At 37.2% G+C, this 20051-nt stretch overlaps 1 protein-coding gene across 1 annotated transcript in view; it reads right to left on the bottom strand.

Annotated features, from left to right (window-relative positions):
- Nucleotides 1–19699, bottom strand: part of SIN3A (SIN3 transcription regulator family member A) — a gene marked incomplete at its 3' end in the record, with an annotated part of 448744 nt that extends 429045 nt beyond the window's left edge. Inside the window, 1 exon segment of the mRNA XM_053717346.1 lies at nucleotides 19681–19699.
- Nucleotides 19700–20051: the final 352 nt, after the last annotated feature.

Raw genomic sequence — 20051 nt, 5'->3', positions numbered from 1 at the left:
TCTGAACTTACTTTTCTATATATCACAAGGTTCTTCTCTTGAACATTTACTATTTTCTTAACTGGGAATGTACTATTTTAGCAATCTTTAGCATAAAGAGTTTTTAAATAGTTAACCTTTTCTGTGATTCTACATGTTTTCACTATCACAAGGTGAAGGCTTTACTTTGTACTAAATATGCTTTTCTTTCTAAAGGAAAATATCAAGAGATTGTTGTTCCTTCATTGTGTTCAGATACTGCTAATTTCTAACTCTAGGTAGCGGATATTACATCATCTAAATATAGTAAACTTTGAAGTTCCATGTACAAGAAACAACAGATTTCAGTCAAACTTCTAGTTTGTTTTTCACTAAGTCGTCTAGTAAGGAGCAGAAAACTACTAAGGTAGCATTTGCCTTTCAGAATGGGATTCAAGACTGACTGTTGGGTCACTTTATCAAGAGCATTACAGCTCTTTCAAGAGCAATTGAAACATTGTGGGTTTGTGAAAGATTTTGCATCTTTGTAGCAGTTTTGCAAAGCTGCAAATGTCTTGTATGCATACTTTTTCAGAGTTTATCGCTTGTGGTTTTGCTTTTTAGCAAGCAGCTTGTGGCAGGAAAAGTCCTTCAGGACACAGTGTTGGCTAAATAAGAACTGCCAGTAAAATTGTCCCACCCTCCTTTCCCTAACATAGACCATCAGCTTGGGTATTAATTCCATATGTTAGAGGAATGTGAACCATCAATTTATGAAAGAAAACACAATTTATGCTTACCTGATAAATTATTTTCTTTCAGAATGATGGTCCACAGGCCCCGCCTGTTTTAATTTTTGGGTGACAGTTCTAATGACACCTCTATAGACCCCGTTTTGCCTTTCCTACCCTCTACTCGGCTATACATAAAACCAAGAGATGGGAGGCGAGTGGGTTTTAAAGCTCTTGTATGGGTTCAGGAGCTCATAGTGGTGGGAAATATATCCCATATTTTATGGAGAACTGTGGACCACTATCATTTTACTAAGTAAAAAGTGCAAAACAACTCCATTTATAAACAACTTTATGACAGTGTCTAGTCTTTTCTGTTACAAAAACAGATTGGCTCCTGGAAATAAGGTAAATGGTGTGTGGAGTTTGGCCTACTAAAATTAATTTCAGTGTCCCCCACTCTACAGGAGTGGTTACATAACACATCAGAGCTCCTTGAGGTGGAAGAATACGCACACTTTAAAAAAATGGAAGTCTTCCCCTATTCCATAACACACAGTTCTATTGGCAAACGCTCTTAAAATCACCTGCAGGCTAAATTAGATTAAGGATATAGTTAGTATTGGTCCCAGTCGGAACAGACCCTCCGCTTCCTCACCCTTCCCCTTTTTCTTTTCTTCTCTGCCTTTTTCCTTATCGTTTTCTCCCTCTCTCACTCTTCTTCTCTCCTTCCTTTGATTGGAAAGGTTTATGGTTTGGAATTTATTTGTTTTATGTACAACATATTGCCATGCTTATATATGAAGAACTACATTCTTTATATAATTAGTTCAGCCTGAGGTATATATGTCAAATTATGCTGTGGAGAGACCCTTTGGCACGTTGTGTATATCCCTTTTATTCTATATGAACTATCTTAACTGGACATAATATCTAGACATATGTAAGATATTTCAGACAACCTTTATCTATACGCCTCTGATGCTATGAAGAGCTATATATGGGATCTATTGTTGAACATTTTACATTGAATATATTTCCCTCAATAAAGCATTTTAAAATTAAAAAAAAAATTAATATAAATTTCAGTGCAAAGAATGTTAATTTGTTTACATTTTTTTTTTAAAAATGGTTAATATGTTATTCTAAATATCAAACACGAGTGTCAGACCAGGAGGAGAGAATTACAGCCCATGTAGATACTGTGGAATGCAAACTAGTGCCAAGTGGTGTATTTGGACCACAGAGAGTTTTGCTAGAAATTTAAAATTGCAGATTATGCGGATTGATGGTGCCCCAATTATAAAAATTGTCAGAGACTTTAATATTGCCCCACAAACACCAGCAGAGAGATTTGAAAACCCAACACTAATGAGTAGAGCTAAATCAAATTTAAATGTGAAAAGGGAAACTATTTTACTCAACAAAATTTAAAAAACGCTCTAGCGTTTAGTGACAGTCTGAGATTAAACATGTGCAACTCAATACATATTTAAAAAAAAAAAAAAAAAAAAACACACACCACTTATGCATAGATTTCTTCGTAGTTTCATCTACATTAGGACCAAACATAAGACACAGGCATTGATTTAGTTACCATATCAGACCACGCCCATATCTCACTAACGATACATACCAAAACCCAAGTAAAACTAAAGAGCACCAGAGATTTCCAAATTATCTTAATCACAATCTCAATTTACACACAAGCATTTTATAGGAGAGTGGAACAGATTTAAACCTGTTAATACCCGCTACTGTACTGGGAAACTGCAAAGACAATGTTAAGAGGTGTGGTGGTGTCGTATGCGGCAAGCAAAATATTAAATGCAAGAAATAGATATTTTGTAAACACAACCAATAGTAATTTCTTTATATTTGTCTCTTGTATTATCTGTGGGGTTAAGTAAATGGTACAAGAGACAAATATAAAGAAATTAAAACTATTTGAGATACCTTCCAACAGAGCTTTTATCAATTTGGAAATAGAACATGGAAATACCTGGCAAAAATTACCAGATTAGAAAACCTAATACCATATTAGCTTTAAAAGAGGGCAATATTCATACAGATATCAGGGATTTACGAGTCTTTTCCAAGTATTACCAGAAACTATATACAGGACAAGAGAGAAATTCAGCTATAAAAGAAAAAATGTCTGGCAAACTTTAAAATAACCAACATTAGCAGAAGATCGCTTGCAGATCCTGAACGATACAATTTCAGACACCAAAGTAATGAAAGGAATAGGAGAATTACCACTAGAAAAGATGCCCGGGCCAAATGGTCTCCCAGGGGAATTCTATAAAATATTCAAAACAGAAATAGCTGGTACCCTTGCCCACTTATACAATAAAATTATTAAAAAGGAGAAATTAACACTTTCACAGATATTTGATGAACACATAAGTGTAATCCCCAAACCAGGAAGAGGTCATCTAATTCCAGATTCACACCGTTATCTCTCATTAATTCTGATTTTAAGCTACTTCTTAAGATTTTGGCAAATAGATTAGCTACCATTCTTCCAGACATCATACAAAGTGACCAACTAGATTTGTTAAAGTTAGGGTTCAAAATATTTGAAAATTACTTGAGGTTAAAACGTCTTAGGTCATTGTTACATAGCTGGAATTTCTTTCAGTCTCCCCCACGAGAGCCTACACTATGGGAAACTAGGTACCAAATGTGACTGCAGTGACATCACCCACTGACGGTTCATTACCAATGCCTACAGGACCTCCCTACACTCCAGAAGACACATAATATTCTTGCCTGGGAGAGAGACCTGGGCCAGGCTTTTGATAGTCAAGAGTGGACAAGAGCCATCGCATATACTAGACAGGCAATACACAGCGTAACACTTTTCAAACTATTTTACAAACTCTTGACGAGATGGCACTGGGTGCCTAGCCGCCTAAGTAGACTCCCGACTGCCGTCTCCGACAGGTGCTGGAGAGGGTGCAACCAGAGGGGAGATGACTTACATATCTGGTGGGGTTGCCCCGAAATCCAGAAACTATGGACCAAGATCCTTGACCAAGGAGGACTACTCGCTCTCCCTACAGAGAAGGGCCCAGAGACCTACATACTTCGCCTAAACATTCCCAAACCACTAAGACATCTCTTTGTTTATCTATTGATGGCCACCAAACTTGCTATTGCAAGACACTGGAAACAACCTAACGCGCCCCATTTGGGGAAAGTATTGGAGATACTCTCTACAATAAGAACAATGGAGGAGGCGGTATACTTAAACAGAGGGCTCATTGACCTCCATGCGGATATTTGGTCCAAATGGGATGCACCCCGCGACACACGCCGATTACCACCTGAACGTGTGATTAGCCCTGCTGCTGGCTTCTCCCCCCCCCCTCCCCCCATTACCCTCCTCTTACTCTCTAGTCTTTACCTTTTTCTCTTTGTCTTTCTTTCTCTTTAACCTTCTTTCTCTTCCTACTGCTCTAATGTACAATCAGGTTCATATGAAGTTTGAAAACTGTGCTGTTGACTAATGGATGCTTGACACTGTTTACATTTTTCTTATCTCTTAATATTGTAAATGAGGTTGTTATGTATAAGCTAGACGTCAAGAGACGTCTGGCAGACATAATGTACCTAACCTACATTAAGCCGTCTACTGTGTAAAATGTATGGAATCACCTAATTGTACCCTACCAAAGTTTCACTGTATTTGTTGTAACTTCAATAAAAAGATTAAAAAAAAAAATTGAAAATTACAAATTTATTTTTACTCATTATTGAGAAGTGGAGGGACAGAGATCCTGGCGGCTTGGGCCATACTGGTAGATGCCGAGAATTAATTTGACAAAATACTCTGGGATCACCTGTTCAAGACCATAGAACAGTTTTGGATTCAGGATCTTTTTATACAAGGGATGCAGAAACTATATTATTCAACATCTGCTTCTATGTTGGTCAATGGAGAGGCCTCTATCATTTGCATTATACAGAGGAACACAACAGGGATGACTCTTGTCCCCACTTTTAGCCTTTCAATTAAACCTCTAGCCATTAAAATAAGACGGCAAACGGAGGGCTTACGTATAGGTAAAGTAACAAACCATCTGTCACAGAACAACATCCCAAAAGTTATGAAACTACAGGGCCTAAGATTACGCAAAAAATGAAATCGCACAGTCGGCACTAGCTTCGGTTAAAAAGTCCAAAATTAATTTGACACGTTAAAAGGAAAAGCAGTAACATGCAGCGGACATCAAACAGCAATGGTCTTAGTCTGACAATTTTCGGACAGTGGCTCTAATCATAGACATAGTTAAAACAGTGTGTGCTAGTTAAAATACCTAGTGCTGTATCCATATTAGCGGACCACTAATTGTATAATTGAAGTCTGAATATACTTTGTCTATTAGTAAGTCTCAAGCTCTTTTATTACATGCCTGAATAGTGGGTTAAATCAAGTAAATGATTGAGACAAAAGTAACGCCTAGAAAAACATAGCTGGAAAAATAACTTGAAAAATTTCTAACATTTTCAGAAACAATCACAATGGTAATAATGATGATGATAATATTAAAGGAATGCCAGTAATAAATAAGCGTTTTATAGATAGAGCATGTAATTGTAAGCAACCTTCTAATTTACTTCTATTATCAATCTTTCTTCATTCTCTTGCAATCTTTATTTGAAAAGTAGGCATCTCAGCTAAGAAGCCAGCAAATTGTGGGTTCAGAACCATGGACAGCACTTGTTTAAAGGTGCTGTCCAATCAGCAAGGACAACCCAGGTTGTTCACCTAAAATGGGCCGGCATCTAAACTTACATTCTTGCTTTTCAAATAAACATAAGAAGAAAATGAAGACAATTTGATAATAGGAGTAAATTAGAAAGTTGCTTAAAATTGCATGCTCTATCTGAATCACAAAATGAATTTTTTGGCTACAGTGTCCCTTTTAAAACCAGCTGGTGTTTTATAAAGATAAAACAAAAGATAGGCATGTAGGAGAACTGAGTTTTTCAAATAAATGCACATATAAAAGGTGAACATTAAATTTAGTGAGTTAGCAGTAGTATTTTATTTGGGTACACATATATTTCCACACAAGACAGGTTGTGCCTTACAATAATGAAGTTAGCCGTAGTTCAGAAACTGGACATACGTTAAGTTAATGTAACACATATTCCCATGTTACATTAAAGGCTAAGTAAGTCACAGCCCGTCAAAAAAGTAGTATTAATAAGTGAAAGATTTTTTTACTAACAAGCATGTATGTATACATCCAATAACTAGTTTCTTCAAAACGCTTATTTATTACACTGGCATTCCTTTAATATTATCATCATTATCATTATTACCATTGTGATTATTGTTTCTGAAAATGTTAGAAATTTAACAAGTTATTTTTCCAGCTATGTTTTTATAGGCGTTGCTTTTGTCTCAGTTACTTGATTTAACCCACTATTCAGACATGTAATAAAAGAGCTCAACACTTACTAATAGACAAAGTATATTCAGACTTCAATTATACAATTAGTGGTCAACCAATAAGGATACAGCCAATAAGGATACAGCACTAGGTATTTTAACTAGCACACACTGTTTTAACTATGTCTATGATTAAGGCCACTGGCCGAAACATGTCAGACTAAGACCATTGCTTTTTGCCGTTTGAGGTCAGCTGCATGTTGCAGCTTTTCCTTTTAACGTGTTTTAAATTTTGGACTTCTTAACCGAAGCTAGTGCCGGCTGTTCTGTAAATCTTCACTTTTAAACAAGCATTTCCCTAAATTGCTGAGCACAGGCACTCCGGGATTATATATACATACAGTGCCAACAGATTCCGCAGCCCTGTCCATGGGTACAAAGATAAAAGATAGATACATACATAAAAAAAAAAACACACACACACACACAACACCAAAGTTTAACAAACAAATACAGGGGGAATTGAGGGCTCTGTCCCGTGGGAACTTACAATCTAGATAGTGACGCCACTATTCACCATTAACCAATAAGAGCATGTTTATGTCATTCATCTGAGCCAATTACATTGATGCATGCACGTCCAATCACACTCTGATCTACCGCATAAATTAAGGAACTCAAGGTGTTTTACACGCAAAACATGTCAGGGAGCTTGTTGGAAGAATATTAGCATCCTCACTTTTTAATATGGTCCAAGAAACAAATTAGTTAGAGCACACCTCATGGTTTAGAGGAAATCTGCCCCCTCCCCCTTTTGACAATATTGGGCCACTACAGGTCAATTTTTTATCAGAGCAATTATCACCACTTGGCGTGTATAACAAACAGACCTCTTTACTTTTACATACATCAGTACTGTTTAACTGTTCTATTGTTATTCACTGAAGTTGATTGTAGACAGCCCTATAAGCCTGATACCAGTCACCACTAACAAAACTCAGTATTGTTCCGTTGATTAGTACTGGTACAAAGTCAAGTTAAATTTATTTATTTATATCTCCAACAAAAAGTACAATGAAATGAATTTTCACCTTTGTATACCACGCAGGGTCAGGTGTAAGCAAATAAAATACAAAACAAACAGAAAATTTAATTTTCATACAGAATCTTAGCAAGAAAAGAGAAAACAACCCAACGTGACCTATTTGTACAGAATGTTGGAGTTTTTCTTGTGTTTTTCCACCAAAAATACCATTCAATCTAACACACTCTTGGGGGGAAAAAAAATTCTCCATTTCTCAAGTTAGACACACTTATATCCTTACCGGAGCTCAGGATTTACTGTGTACATTTATCAGAGTGTTTTACCTACTAACACTTTGTTGCCCGTTACTTATCCAAAATGCAGATCTGCGGATTCAATAAAGTCAGGGTATTTCACAATATCTCATAGATACTCGGTCGGATGATTTAACAGCCTCATGTTGCAGATATTTAAAAGTAACAATCTAGCCTAATTAGTATCATTAACTAAACTTTTGTTGAATAGTTAAGTTGCCACTATCTAACTACATGATCCGGTAACTAGGACACATATTATATTATATACTTCGTCGATTGATCAGTTTGTTTTACACTAAACATATTATAGTGTAACTGCTTTATTAAAGCATTGCCACATTGATACTGTATGTGGCATTTTATAGTAGTTACAATTGGAGTGTACATGCACACTGTGACCCGTAACACCAGTTGACCTGATATCAGTGACATCATACTCACATTCAATTCTACTTTGATATGGTTTGAATATACTTGAACCTGAGATGATTAATAAAACTTTCTGTATACATATACCTTAGTGATCGATCTTACATTGTAACTCGCCATTCAACATTTTGTTTCTTTGCAACATACATTGTTAAACATTTTGCTACTAGTTTTTGAATCCACCTTAAGCTGTATACTCTCATGAGAAATGATTTAATCATCTCATTGACATCCATACAATCATGTGGAATAGTACATTTGCTATTACTGTATGATCCCTTTAAGGAATCATGACTGAATACACCTTTATTGTTTTATGTATCAGCTTTATTCTGAAAATATTATCACACTGGTCATTTACCATCTCAACACTCTATATGGGATACCTTGGGTTATTATATTCAACTTCATTTGTATACTTTGTAGATAAAGGAAAACCTAGAAGCCCTGATCAATCACACATTCCTCGTCCTATTCTATTTTGGAATAGTTTGATCATTATTTACCCTGTGATCACCACAGTTCGACTTTCTATTAACAGTGGTGGTGTTTATATATCAGTCTCTCTTTTCACGATAATTGTGCTGAATTTGACCTCTTAGGTGACATATCTTGTTTCTGACCATCTGTTTTTCCTATATTTTTTAATGTACTTAAAGTTTGTTTTTAACCGCCTAGTGTCCGTATTTAATAGGGACCTATCCTGCTATAATTAAAGGGACACTGAACCCAATTTTTTTCTTCCGTGATTCAGATAGAGCATGCAATTTTAAGCAACTTTCTAATTTACTCCTATAATATTTTTTCTTCGTTCTCTTGCTATCTTTATTTGAAAAAGGCATCTAAGCTTTTTTGGTTTAGTACTCTGGACAGCACTCTTTATTGGTGGATGAATGTATCCACCAATCAGCAAGAACAACCCAGGTTGTTCACCAAAAATGGGCCGGCATCTAAACTTACATTCTTGCATTTCAAATAAAAATACCAAGAGAATGAAGAAAATTTGATAATAGGAGAAAATTAGAAAGTTGCTTAAAATGTCATGCTCTATCTGAATCACGAAAGAAAAAATTTGGTTTCAGTGTCCACACACACCTATACAGGTCTATTTTATTACTTGTAGTGCTCCATATTTAGAAGCACATCAGATATTTGTGGTACTTATGGTGAGGAGTGCTAATTTGCATACACTTCTATAGTTGGTCTCACCACTATTTTCTCTACTTTAATTACTTTACCTGCAAATATTGGAACAGAGCGCTGCAGCACCCAGGAACGATATTAGAGCGATATCTTCCAATACCTGCCCCAGGCGCCGCAACCGCAGCTAGGAACCTATCCATGGTGTCACCCCCCCCCTCACGTTAACTTTCTGTAGTAATTCCCACTGTAAAAATACCACTTCCCTACTCCCCATTGCAGGGATTTGGTACACTAAACCACACCTTTACCCACACTTATAAACATACCCCCCAACTCTCCTGATTTTCGCGGGACAGTACAGAATTTAGGTGTCTGTCCCGCTGTCCCTGGTTGCTTGCCATCTGTCCCGCATTGCCCCATGCATTTTTCTTTCATGATTCAGATAGAGAATACAATTTTAAACAACTTTCCAATTTACTTCTATTTAAATTTGCTTCCTTCTCATGTTATTTGCTGAAAGGTTTATCTAGGCAAGTTGATGATACAAAGAGAATGAAACAGATTAGATAATATAAGTAAATTAAAAAGTTGTTTAAAATTGTATTCTCTATCTGAATCATGAAATAAAATTTTTGGGTTTCAAGTACCTTTAAGCAGGAGTAAGGCGGCTGTATAGCCTCTAACCTCTGGTAGTGATGACGTCTAATACCTGGTGATGATACGGGTATACCCCGCTCATACAGCATGTTAGGGACCGGAGACCCACTTTAAAGTAAATTTTACTTGCCAGAGTGTTTAAAAACTTAAAAAATGTTTGAACTAACATATTACGTTTAGTTTAACACTAGCACAGAACAGTACTCTTAGTATTCAATAAAAACTCTACCTGTAAAATAGTGACAATTACTGTAGTAAATTTTGTCAAATTATAGCACTGACACAGATTGCACTGTAATGCTGTAAACAGAGTGAACTAAGCATAACAAAATGGTGTTAGTCACTTTTCTCGCAATCTCACAATGATTACAGCACTGTTTTAAAATCCTTGGAGGTTGAACTTCAGCTCCACGAAGCGCTGTATTAGCGAAGCACTGTAAAGTAAAGCGCTGTAAAGTGAGGTATACCTGTACTAGCATGCCTTCAATTTTATACTATGAGCAGTGCCAACACCAGGGTAACAATCAGTGGCAGCCTCAGACTGCCAGCTAATGTGCTTGCCAAACCCAGGACCCTATACAATGAATTACAGATATATATATATATATATATATATATATATATATATATATATATATATATATATATATATATATATATATATATATATATATATATATATATATATATATACACACATACACATACATATATATATATACACATACATATATCTGCATGTATAGGTGTACACTGCGTAGTGTGTGTATCTGCATGTATAAGTCTACACTATGTAGTGTGTGTATGTATCTAACTGTATAAGTGTGTGTAAATCTGCATGTATAAGTGTATGCTATGCAGTGTGTGTATCTGCATGTGCGTGTGTAAGCATGCGCATGTATAAGTTATGTAGTGTGTATCTGCGTGTGCAAGTGTATGCTATTTAGTATGCGCACATGTATATGTATAGCTTGTGTTACTGTGCATTTTTGATGACTTTAAAGGGCCAGAATCTAGTATATTAATGGGGAAAGTAGAGAGTAGTTTTAAAGAATTTATTGTTAAATGTCCAATAAAAGATAAAATATTTAGCACCGTCTCTGCAAAGGCTAATTAAATCCAGAGCTCACAAAGCTATACCAGTGGTTTGAGCTTGTGTTTCATTTGCTGCCTAAGAGTATTAAAAGATATGACTTTATATTAATTTGGTCTTATGATTTATTTTTTTAAGCCCCATCCCTGCTCCTGACCACCACATATCACAGTTTTGTCACGGGGGCTCTATCCCTCTTTTGAAATGTTGGGAGGTATGCAATTCAGAGAGGCTTAACATCTTTACTCTGCTTTTCACCCTACCCAAAATCTTTGTCACTGTATATCCCTCTCTCCGTACCCAGCGCCACAGACTTTTGGAGGCGATATTCAAATAAATAATAAAAAATAAATATATTACCTCTATGTATACATAACCATACACACAAGTGGATTTAAACCATCATTAAGTGAAATGTATTTACATACAAAATGTTGTGCAATCGACACAACTATTAAATCCTCCAACAACCACCGTCTATTTGCACTCCCTAGCAAGTCAACTACCTTCTCCCCAGCATGGTCAAATCTCCTTAAATTCACATTGTCGCCTTCCTGTCAGGTTTTCCTCTGAGGACTCCTCCCTTAACTCGTTTTCTATGCAGTCAGATACTCCCACTAACACTTCTAGTCTAAGCCCATACCAAGTGCCCTCACCGCAACAGCACTTCCCCACTGTTGGTCCCGCCCCTTAAACTCGCTACACTGCATTAGTTGTTCACATTGACCCCTCCCACTGCATTAACTTCTTCCATTTCATGAGGTCATACTCGCCGTTACCGCCTCCTATGTGTTCTCCGCCCATGTGTACCGCCCACATAACACTAACTCCTCCCACTGCATTAGCTCCTTACCTTCCTTTGGTTCCCGCTAAAGCCATCTCACCCGCTACAAAATCATCTGCTCTCTTGTCACATAGGCGCTGCGCCCCAACAATCTATCCTCAAGGCGCGCACTCTCTAAACTTTATCACCTATTTCCCCTCTTCTCTCAGTTTCTTCCATTGTCTCTTTCCTGGTTATTGTAGCCCCAACATACAGCTATTCTCACCATTGCATCGTTTCGTTCGCTTTGCTTCCGTACCTTGCCTCTAGAATCCTTTCCCGGTTTAGGTCTCCGGTAACCGACCGCTAGCTCCTCTGTCATCGGGAAATCCCGCCTCCGCCACCCCGCGTAGGGCGCCACCAAACGCGACATTCAATTGGATACAAGTAGGCGCCCATCATCCATATAACCAATCAGACCAAGCATTTAAGGAATAGTAGGCGTGTACATGGGCGGAAACATACATAGGCTTCACGCCCATCAATGTCTCGCGGGCAGGCGCGAGCGGAAAATGGCAGTCAATGGAATGAAATGCAGAAAGCCACGCCTATTTTAAGTGTCAATCTACAGAAAGCCGCGCCTCCCTCGTGTTGATAGGGGAAACTGCAGATGGGCGGAGAATGTCTAAAGTAGAACGCCACAAAAGACACGCCCTCCGCCCCACAGGGACTCCCCTCAGAGCTGTGTTTACATGGGTAGAGGCACAGCAGGTTGATGGATGCGAGGCTGACAAAGCAGATAGACGGGCGCTGCGGGAAAAGGGAGACACCGATGTCTAGGCACATAGGCGAGCATTTGCGGCACAGTATAGAGAATTAAAATACGAAAAGAACGGAATCACAGTTAATGGTTCAGCTAGGGACAAGGAAAGACGTAAGCAGACAAGCAGCACAGTTATTGTTGGAGACATTCCACTTGGAAACAGCTTTCCTTTCTGAACTAACGCTAAATAGTAAGGTTACAGTAACCTGGAGAAATCCATGTGGCAGACCATATTAGACGACATTCCAAACCGCAACAATCAAGAATTCTTCTACAACAGGGATATTGAAGGACACCCCTCACATGAACACACCCTCTATCAGATATTATATAGGGTTAATCTAGAATTTAAAGGGAGGCTGAACCCAATTTTTTTCCTTTCGTGATTCAGATAGAGCATGCAATTTTAAGCAACTTTCTAATTTACTCCTATTGTCAATTTCTCTTCGTTCTCTTGCTATCTTTATTTGAAAAGGGCATCTAAGCTTTTTTTATTAGTTAAGAACTCTGGACAGCACTTTTTGTATTGGTAGATTAATTTATCCACCAATCGGCAAGAACAACCCAGGTTGTTCACCAAAATGGTCCAGCAACAAAACTTCCATTCTTGCATTTCAAATAAAGATACCAAGATAATGAAGAAATTTTGATAATAGGAGTAAATTAGAAAGTTGCTTAAAATGTCATGCTCTATCTGAATCACAAAGAAAAAAAAATTGGGTTTAGTGTACCTTTAAGGTCAGTTATTTCAAAGAACTGTATTAGACAGCGGTTCAAATGGGCTCGTCTTTTTAACCCTTATATTGATGGAGGGGGGGGGGCTGGAAAATGTTTTTTTCAGTTTATATAAAAAAAAAAAAAAAAGAGCCATAGAGAAACATTCTGAAGACTTGCTAGAACCAACAAGGACTATGAAGAAACAGTATCTGACTTCACATTCAGTTGTATTTTGCTTGCTTAAAAGGACACGATACCCAAATGTTGAAAAACATGAAAATGATGCATAATATCTGTAAAAAGCTGAATAGAAAATATCACCTGAACATCTCTATGTAAAAAAAAAAAAGAAGGATTTTACCTCAAATTTCCTATGTATCTACTGTCCTGGGATGCTGGAGTATCTGTCATATGCAGGCACAGTCATGTTATTTTCCTATTCAGTTTAAGTAAGTTCTATGAAATCTCATGAGATCACAGCAAATGCAAAGCATTACTTCAGCACTGCTAAAGCTGATTGGCTACTCTCCTCCCCCCCCCACTTGCAGCTTTACAGCAGCTGAAGTTTAACTTTTTACATACCACTTATTCTGGTGAGCTGAAGAAATTAAAGGGACACTGAACCCAGATTTTTTTTCTTTTGTGATTCAGATAGAGCATGACATTTTAAGCAACTTTCTAATTTACTCCTATAATCAAATTTTCTTCATTCTCTTGGTATCTTTATTTGAAACGCAAAAATGTAATTTTAGATGCCAGACCATTTTTGGTGAACAACCTGGGTTGTTCTTGCTGATTAGTGGATAAATTCATCCACCAATAAAAAAGTGCTGTCCACAATTCTGAAACAAAAAAAGCTTAGATGCCTTTTTCAAATAAAGATAGAGAGAGAACGAAGAAAAATTGATAATGAGTAAATTAAAAAGTTGCTTAAAATGTCATGCTCTGAATCATGAAATAAAAATTTGGGTTCAGTGTCCCTTTAAGGTTATCAAAATCTTCGCGTTTTATTTTTAACAGAGATGCTCAGATGATATTTTCTTGTCCGCTTTTTAAAAATATGCTGCATCTCTTTAAAGTGATTTAGCATGAGTATTATGTCCCTTTGATAAGGCATACAAATAATACTGTTAAAGGGACATGAAACCCTACATTGTTCTCTTTCATAATTCAGATAGAACATACCATTTTAAATCATTAACATTTACTTCTATTATTGAATTGTCTTTATTCTCTTGGTATCTTTTTTGAAGGAGCAGTAATGCAGAACTGTGAGCTAGCTGAAAGCCAATGACAAAAAGGCATATACGTGCAGCCACCAACCAGTAGTTTGAGCCTACCTAGGTATACTTTTCAACAAAGGATAAAAAAAAAAAAAAAGTACAATGAAAAATTAGAAGTAAGGTTTTCTATCTGAATCACAAAAGAAAAACAAATTGTGTTTCATGTCCCTTTAATACATTACCAGTCCCACGTGTGATAGAGATATATGTCAAAAAATAAAGTCCAAAATTCAGCAAAAGGAGCATCACTCAGGCCAAGCAGAAATTTAGAGAGATTGTGCTCTTGAGAAGCCATGACATTAAACAAATAGAAGAAAAAAAAAAAAAACTTTAATGTGTATAGAACAGCTGCTACTACAGTAAGATGTGTTTCATGCTAAAAGTTGTTAGCGGTTTAAAACTAAATTGAAACAGAAGGAAAAATATGGTGGAACACAGGTTTCAGGGATCAAGCCGTCACTGTTCTGAAGAGGATAAATCCCAGAAACATGAAAACAAAAAATTGTAGCTTTATTTGTATTTGGCAAAACATCAAAAATGCATCACAACTTTAGCCTCTCAATATTTATTCTTGGGGGGGGGGGGGGGTTGTAATGTTTAGGAGAGCACATCTTACAGAAATGTTTGTTAAAGAGACAGGAGTTCAAAATGTATTTCATGACTCAGAGCACTTGTTTTCAAACCTGTCATCAGGCCTCCCGAACTGGCCAGGTTTTCAGGGTTACCTTGGGTGAGAGCAGGTAAAATAACCATGTTTACTAATCAGCTGATTATTTCACCTGTGCTCCATTTCAGATATCCTCAATATGTGGCCTGTTAGGGAGACCTGAAGACAAGTTTGAAACACAAGTGAGAGAAAGAGCATACAATATTAAAACAACGTTCCGATTTACTTATCACGTTTGCTTCATTCTCTTAGTAAGTTTTTTGAAAGAGCAGCAACAAACTACTAGAAGTTAGCTGAACACATCTGGTGCGCCAATAAGAAATCATATGGTGCAGCCACCAATCAGAAGCTAGCTCTCTGTTGTGCACTGCAGTAAATGCGTCTACCTAGGTGTGATTTTCAGCAATAGATACCAAGAGTACAAAGCAAATTAGATTAAAAAAATTAAATATTGCAAAAAGAAATAAAAAAAAAACTTGGGTTTTGTGTCACTTGAATGTGTGTTCTTCCAGCATCAGTGGGAACAGAAACAGATACATGAAAATTACTTTCCTGATTTTTAATTATTCACCTTTTCATGGGCAAACATGAACCATACCAAAAAAAGATTATACAAGGCAAGATCAATTAAAGTTATGTATATTGTTAAAAATATTTCCCTTCACACAATATCTGCAGAATATGCAAATATGAGTGATAAGTTTACATGTAAAAGCAAAAAGCTATTATACCCAATATTACACAATGCTACTCTGGGGTACAAAAATAAATATGAAAAGAATGGGCTGACCGACGGAATAGAGGGTCATGTTCTCTAGCGCTTACATTCTTTGTGCAATAAGTAGGATCATATACTGCACATCCATTCACACACATTATACCAATCAGTAATATGTGGTAGCAGAACTAGAATTGTGTACATATAAAGCAACACAGTGTTAGATTATTTCCACTGTATATTTGGTAACATACTCCAATGGACAAAATAAAGCAGTTTTACTTATAGGTAAGTATAAGCATGTGTGCACAGTATTGAAGAGACATTAAACACAAAATTCATTTCATGCACCTTCCTAATTTAGGAACTTAGGTTTCACTGCATGTATCAGAAGGAGAGTTCAAACATGTGCAAATACAGCAGTACTGGAAAGCAGTGAAAACTAGATTTCAGCATGGTGGCACACAAAACTAGAGAGAGGCTGGGGAATGACCTTAAAGGGACAGTTAACCCAAAAATGTTTTCCCATTTAGATTGTTCCCAATGATCCATTTTACCTGCTGGAGTGTACTAAAATTGTTTACAAGTAGCTCCTTTGCCCCTATTCTTTGAAATAGCCGAATTAGCTTCTGTTGTCACAACATATACTGAAAGTTTTCATACTGGAGTCTCAGCTATTGAATAGCCTAAGTAAACACAGCCAGCAGAAGAAATTACACTCCCAGTGGGGTGCAGGATAGTTAAGTAATATGATAAATGTTCCATTGTTCTCTCTATGTATTAAGCTTTGGTTTTCCAGACAAATATAAGATAAGGAAGCAAGTGTGTGTACACAAAGTGATAACATAATGAGATATGACATTACCTGAAGCTCAACCCATTGTAATAGGCTGTGGTTTAAAAGCACAAAACCAGCTACTTCATATACACAAATAAACCTAAAAATGCAAATTCCTATACATTGTATACTCTGCAGTTGGTATAACAAGTCATGAAAAATACATTAATATAAAAACAATCACAGTGTACTGTCCCTTTAATAATATGCTTATCAAACATAGTGTTTAAGTTCAGAAACTGTGCTGCATATACCTCTCTCTGTGTTCTTAATTTCACCCTTCAAGCATTTCCAAACAAGCCATAGTGTGAGCATTTCCTAGTTATATCTCATCTGTACTTAGGAAAGAAATCCTTCCAATAAGGCCTGCTCCAGACATTTGAGGACCACTTTTGAGATAAATTAATATAGATCAACAATGGATGCATAAGGTGAAAAGAAACAGAATTTGTATCACTGAGACAGATGTCAGCATCAAATTACTCCTTGCAACACCAATATAAAAAAGTTTGGTGCAATGAGATCTAGCAGGTAAACTGTATTATAGCCGTGTGCCATAATAAAATGAGCCAGATTCAATGTTTATGCAATAAAGTTAGATGCAGAAAGGTAGAATAATATCACTTCTCTAATTTTTCTGAAACCTTTTTTTAATCTGATATCTATAGATAGGCTTACCAGAAGTCCCACTTTTACTGGGATTGTCCCGGTTTGGAGGCGCTGTCCCAGTGTCCCACCCAGTTGTTCATTCTGTCCCAGTAGGGTTGCCACCTTCAGGTTTCAAATCATGTGTCCGGGTTTCAGACCACCTGAAACCCGGACACATTATTCAAAATGACTGGACTTTGGCTCTCCAGCATAGTTGGATGCTGGTACACAGCCCTGCTTAGCTTAACATCCGTGTCCTTCAAAGTTTACATTTAGTAATACCGGCTGAGTGAGCAGCATAGGGTTTTTTAATTTTGTAGTACTACTTGGTTTATTTTTCTAAGAATTTAACACCCCCCACCCTCGACCCCTGGTGACATCACCGGTAATACACCTTTAGGGGAATCATATGGGTATGACTAGGAAGTACAGACAGGCAGGATTTTTGGCCTGGATCTTGCTTTACTTCGTGCAGGATAGCATTTTGGCTATAATCTTCCTGCATTATGGTACAGAGTAGCCTCTTAAACAGCTTTAGCAGCTATGTGTTTATTTATTACTTTCATTCAATATTGTATTTATGCCTCATCAGTATTTGGCTCTGTTCCTTAATTAGACACATATAACACATATTACACTGCAGATATTAAATTGTGAAAGTGATAATTATGCTTGATGTTTGGCATTATTTAGAATCTGAGATTTAGATTAATGATTTATTTGCCATGACAACGTAATGGTGCCTTTTTCACTAGGGGGTGGTGTTATGGTCTATTTAAACTGTGTGATTCACTTGTTTGACTGAGGAAGGGTAGAGTATCCACGAAACATTACACACATAAAAGCTACTACTTTAAAAGGACCGGTAATTGCCACTCCCCCTTGACCACGCTCCTGACCACACCCCCACTGGCACCGCACCAGGTGGTCCCAGTTTCACCTCTAAAAATTATGGTAAGCCTATCTATAGAGGTTCTCAGGCTAATGCAAAAGCAGATTTATCAAATTCTAGGAAATGCATGATTGCCTCTTAGTGTTATTAATTTAAATGTTTTAAATCAATAATAGTAAAAATCACAGACTGACAGAACCCAGTGCCCTGAAAGCTTGCAATTGTATCCCCTATTAGTTATTTAAAAAAGGTATCACCTTTACATTGCTTTTGTTATTTACAAATTGATTTTTACTTTCTTTGAATACACATAAAGCAGTTAATGTGCATTGGTAAAAATATATCCCTGCAGGAGCACTTGCTACAAAATGTTTAGAAACACTGGTATATAGTGTAGCCGTTAAATTCAAGCAGATAGATATGTGTTTTTTTTGTTCAATCATCCGTGCACATATGGGATCCATGACAAAGTATATGTCACTTTCCACTGGTCTCTCGTGGATATCTTTTCGCATCACGCACTCTTTAAATGTACCTATTTACAAATCCTACCAAGCAACAGCTCACTTCTTATACAGGAAGCAACTAATTAGTGCAGCCTCTTTGTTCTAAGGTCCGCCTGTTTCTGTAGTCGCTACAGGTCAGCACTTCCGGGTGTATATAAGGGGCCGTCTTTACACTTGAGTACCCAATCAGCTGCCTACGTTTATCAACTTCCCTTTCCTACAGCATTGTAGATAAACCAGATAAATCCCGCCCTATACGGAAGAGAACTTAGTATCGTGCTTTAAGGCCAATAAAAGGGGCATGACTGTAGTTTGAGCCAATGAATGTGGGCGCGGTTATGGATCAGCCAATAGCTGACCAACAGGAGTAGAATCGAAGGGGATGAAGCTCAGGCACGTAGGCGACTATAATCTCAAAATGAGTTGCGCTGAGAGCGCAGCAGTTTAACGTTGAAAATGTGGTAGCACTACGTTAGAAGCGCAATGCATGTCTGCTTGTAAACAGCTGCTATCTAAGGATCAACGGGCCGTGAAACCAGCATATCTAACAGATTTTTAGTTGTCTTTAACAGGGTTAAACAAAACTACCATAATTCTATATCTCACCGTCAGAGAAAATAATACTATAATATTTGACGGCTATGAAAAAAACAGACAAACAACAATTATTTAGCATGTTATTGGGAGTAAATAGCCACTATATATTCCTTTTAAAAGATACAATTTAGAAATAGCAGAAGCGGCGACAACATAATGTTATTAAATACAAACTGCTACTTATTGTAACAATACATAGACGAAAGATATAGGATACCATTTCAGTAATGTCACAAGTTTGGCACTTGTTACGATGAGGCAATAATCATTTTATCCCACAAGCTTTTGCTACTGTATATCAGCTGTGTATTTCATAACAAGAAACAAATGACACAATTGTATATATAAAAAAGGCAAGTTTAACTCGGTAGGTTCCAGAGCTCTGAAATTCCCTGCGAAGTAATATCATGCATCCCATTCTTGTAGCCAAGGTGAAAAAAAAAAGGTATGAGATGCTAAACCCACATACTTTTCTCTGCTCGGCATGCGCGAAAACAGACGACCTGCCATGCCGACCAAATCCATATGAAATCTGTAGGGGCAGTAACTAGAGCAAGTCCATGCAAGCTGGGCCATTCTTTAAAGTAAATTTTCCATAAGCTTAAAAAGGTCGCCTCACAGGTCGAGTGAAGGATTTTAAAAGCTGCTTCTACGAGGAGTAACAAGGGTAAACGGGGCGGAGGCAACGGAAGGGAATCCACACGCTCTGTGAACAACCAAGGCTGCTAGCTAAACAGATCGCTAAGGCTGCTAGCTGTAGATCGCTGGGGCAATCTTTAAAGTACATTGTTATAGAAGCCTCGTTACACAAAGATTCCATTCCCGTTACAGAACACATGG

The sequence above is a fragment of the Bombina bombina genome, chromosome 6 (assembly GCF_027579735.1).
Source record: "Bombina bombina isolate aBomBom1 chromosome 6, aBomBom1.pri, whole genome shotgun sequence".
Taxonomy (NCBI): Eukaryota; Metazoa; Chordata; class Amphibia; order Anura; family Bombinatoridae; genus Bombina; species Bombina bombina.
Note: the sequence above shows the minus strand (reverse complement) of the source record. Positions and strands in the feature narration are given on the sequence as shown.